A 4410-nucleotide genomic window follows, 5' to 3' on the forward strand; every position below is an offset into this window, starting at 1 on the left:
AATGGTTCCCCACTGCCTACAAAATAAGTCCAGATGCACAACAAAAAGCACACAAGGTCCTCTAATACCTGGTTATGCTCAGGTCTGCAGCCTCACGTCCTTCCCAAAGACTTCATCATGTCACATTCTAATCCCTGAACACATTACGCATTTTCACACCTTGTTCCTTTGTTCATGTGGCGTTCTGTCTGGAATATCTCCCACGTTCCTCTGGGTTTGCCTATTTCCTTTCATCCTGTACAATCAGTTCAGGCCTTCCCTCGTCCCCAAACCCTACCCTTCTTCCTCCACCAGCACCCCACACTCCTGCAAGTTGCGTGCATTCCTCTGCCCCTGCATTTCACACAGACTGTCATAATCTTGAATCATCTAGAAAAGCCTCTTTCCTCTACTTATGGGAAGAAATGATGACTCCATCTTCGTTGTCTTCCCATGGCCCAAAAGTGCCTGTGTAGATTTTTGTTGAATAAATGTCGGAACAGTTGCCACACAGCATCTTTCCTATAAGCTCTGAAGCTTTTTGCTGCTGCTGCCCTAGCATGCCACCATGGCCCATTATGTGGTTCATATTTTAAATAAATAAATAAATAAACCAACAAACATGTGATCCCAAAGCTGAAGTTGCTCCCTGAATGTAGTGTTAAAGTTAAAATAAAGTCATTTATACTGACTGTGACTTCTGTTTCCAGTAAAGGAGAAAAGAACATAATCACCAGAAAATCACATAAACTCAGGGCAGGGAAGTAACATTGTCCAAATCTCAGCCACCAGGAAAAGAATGAAACCACCTTAGCTTGTCCCGGCAGGCCTCTATGTGCTTGTCACCTTCTCATGGAGGCAGATGGAGGCCCAATTCATCTTCTCACACCATGCACTTGTTCCTGTGTGACACTCTTGTCCCTTCCTACATCCATGAGACAGCAGGTACAAAGGTCTGAAGCCAGAAGGCTCACTTCAGTAGGAAAAGCTATAGAAGCTCAGGTCCTGACCCCCAAGAGAGCAAATGGGTTATTCTTTACACTTATCCCATGAGAGTGCCTTCTTTAATTATCTGTTCATTCAATTACTGCCTAGCACTGGACACAGTGAGACAACCAGGACTTGTGAGAAGAGTAGAAGAGGGAAAGCACAGAAAGGCTTTAGGAAGTGCAAATGAGGTAAGTCTTGTAGGGGGAAAAGTAGAAACAAAGGACAATTCCTCATGTGAATTTGTGGCCAGTACAATGCAGAGGAGGAAGACAGCCTTTGATGCTCAAGAGAGGGGGTATCCATCCTCCTGGCCAGAGACACTGAACCCAACTTGAGGACCCCTCTGCCCCTCCAGCTTGGCCTGGTTTCTGGGTTTTACACCCCTGTGGCTTCCATATTATAGGTGTGATGGTTTTAACTCCAAGGGAGCAAGGACAGCCATGTACACAGGTTTGAGGGCTTTTTTTAAATACCCTTTTAGGGGCACCTCGGTAGTTCAGTCAGTTAAGCCTCAGACTCTTGATTTCAGCTCAGGTCATGATCTCATGGTCATGAAATTCAGTCCCGTGTCAGGCTCCACACTGGACATGAGGCCTGCTTGGGATTCTCTCTCTCCCTCTCCCTCTGCCCCTCCCCTGCTCATGCTCTGTCTCCCTCTCAAAAAAAAAAAAAAATACCCTTTTAAATTATTACACAAGCATATTTTTATTGTAGAAAAATGTTTACTACAAATAAGTAAGCAGAAAAAATTAAAATCTTCCATAACCACACAACTCAGCAATCAATGTATATGGAAGATAAAAGTAGAATTATAGTACTTAGGAAATTTGCTTTTCAAAGTTAACAAAAAGGGGGAAACTGGTTGGCTCACTTGATTGAGCATCCAACTCTTGAATTTGGCTCAGGTCATGACACTAAGGTTGTGGGATCAAGCCCCATGGTGGGCTCCACACTGAGCATGAAGCCTGCCTGGGATTCCTTCTCTCTCTGTCCCTCTCCCCTGCTCTCTCTTTCTCTCTAAAATAAATAAATAAATAAATAAATAAATAAATAAATAAATAAATAAATAAATAAATTTTTAAAAAGTTAACAAATGGTTGTGAAGGTGTTGTCCTTGTTAAGTGTTCTTTTATAATGTTATTTTCAGTGGGTGAATAATATTTCATTGTACAGATGTACCATGATTTATCCAATTACACAGTGATGCACATTTAATTATTTCCAATTTTTCCTATTATTAGTACTTCTGTGATGAGCATTTTTATAGGTAAAACTTTGACAATCTATACTAATTGCCTTAGTGGGAGCTACTTCATGTAGAAGTATTAGGTCAAAAGATAGGAATGTGCTGAAGCTCTTTATGTGTAAAGCCAAATTACCCTGCAGAAAGGTGGAGCTAATTGCTATTTCCACAAGCAAAGGAAAAAAGTGCCCATTTCCCAATGGCCTGCAGAAAGTTTTTGAAAGCAGAGTCGCTGAAAATATTCTACAAAGCTCCTATTTAGAAGCCAGTCTATTGATCACAGATAGTTTATTCATCCACTTGGATTTGATTCCACATTTATAGAGAGCCTTTCCTGTGCTAAGCAGTGTAGATAGAACCAATACATTTAATTCGTCTGATAATGCTGTAATCAGTTTGGCCAAAATAGTCACACTGGCTGATACAAAACCACCCTTAAAACATATTTTAAAAGTATACTGTGGTCAAACTTTCCATTTTGTAATCCATCCTTCTATAGTTTCTGATGCTCATTCAGCCTCCACCTGACACAGAGTATACTACGGGACAAACCCATGCCCAAGGTCAGGGCCTTTAATTACAGAAAAGACCTTTATCACATTGAATCCAAAATTTCTTTCTATAAATTCCACATATTAGTCTTTATTATTTCCTAGGGAAGAGTCCATTTTCTCTTCAAATGTTCTCCAGGCAAACAGCACTAATACCTCCCACATTTCCTTATATTACATTACTTCCAAGATTCTGTTTCAGCCATGTGGAATGTCTACAGTTATTTTTCCTGGTCTTTTCTCCATCCTGGTATCTCCTACACCAAGGAGACCTCGTTCTAAGTCCTGCATGTGTGTCACCCTCCAGGATCCTTCACTTAACCTACAACTCCTTCAGAATTAACTAGTCCCCTTTCTGCATTCCCATACCATTTTGGACAGATCTTTACTACATGCCTTCATTATTTCATATTTTAATTATTTGTTTGCATGACTGTCTTCATGCCTCATCTTTGCCGTCTTTAACGATAAAGACTATGTCCAAAGCACCTAAAACAGTACCTGTTTGAGATGATAGTTACTAAAGAATGCATGCCTACATTAAATAAAATAGTAGAAGTTCACAATCTAGCAGGATGAATGAAACATACATATAAATAACTATAGTAAAAGACAGAAGATACAGAAATCAGAAAATATCAGAGGGTGACTATAACTAGCTTCTGTGGAAAGGCAAAGATAAGGCAGAAAGGTAAATGGCCTCAAAAACTAAGCTGAGGTATTTGGCTTCTCACTATAGACAATGTGGACACGTTTTGAACAGACGATGCAGAAGAGCTCAGAGGAAGGAGCAAAGAAATAGTCCATGAATAATCTGGTAAGGAATCTAAAACAAGATCAATAAGAATAAGATGAAAACGGACAGAAGAGGAAACTACTGAGACAGAAGAAGCCTTACATTTGGTCACGAATGAAATGACAGGAAGAAAATTAATGATGGGGGTAGGGGGTATGGGGCAGGGGGAGGGAAGGACAGAAACTCCTCCAAGATGTCCAGCCTGGGTAACTAGGATACTAGTAATGTATAACCCCTGGGAAAGTGTCACTTACAGATAAGGATTTTGTGGCTCCTACTCTGAGTTAACTTTTTGCTTAGAAGGATTTTAGTTATGGTTATGTTATCTTCAGAACATCACAATTGCCACTACTCTCTTTTGTCTTCGACTCAGGGAATTTCACTCATTTACATTTTGTACCTGGCCCCTGTAGACATATGTTTGTAGGTCCTAGTAACAACAATGGAAATGAATAAGCCACGAGTAGAAGGAACTAGCTCAGGATACTAACTAGCTCAGGGTAACTTAGTGGTTTCCAAACACTTTTTCAACGTCATAACTCTTGAGAAAAATGAAATCACACTTGGAGGTCCCACATATCAAAGAGAAGAACAAAAAGTGCTCCAGTTAGTTGAACCGGAGAACTGGGGCCCTCATTCTCATGGCCACTAGCCCTACCTCCAGTTAGCATGTAAGGCATTTTCATGAACCCTAGGGATCAGGAAAACCCAACTCAAAAACCTATGATGGGATTGTTGAATCACTATATTGTACAGTTGAAGTAAATATAACACTGTATATTAAATACACTGGAATTAAAATTTTTTTTAATTAAAATAAAACTGGGGCACCTGGGTGGCTCATTTGGTTA

Source organism: Felis catus, chromosome D1, assembly GCF_018350175.1.
Source record: "Felis catus isolate Fca126 chromosome D1, F.catus_Fca126_mat1.0, whole genome shotgun sequence".
Classification (NCBI taxonomy): Eukaryota; Metazoa; Chordata; class Mammalia; order Carnivora; family Felidae; genus Felis; species Felis catus.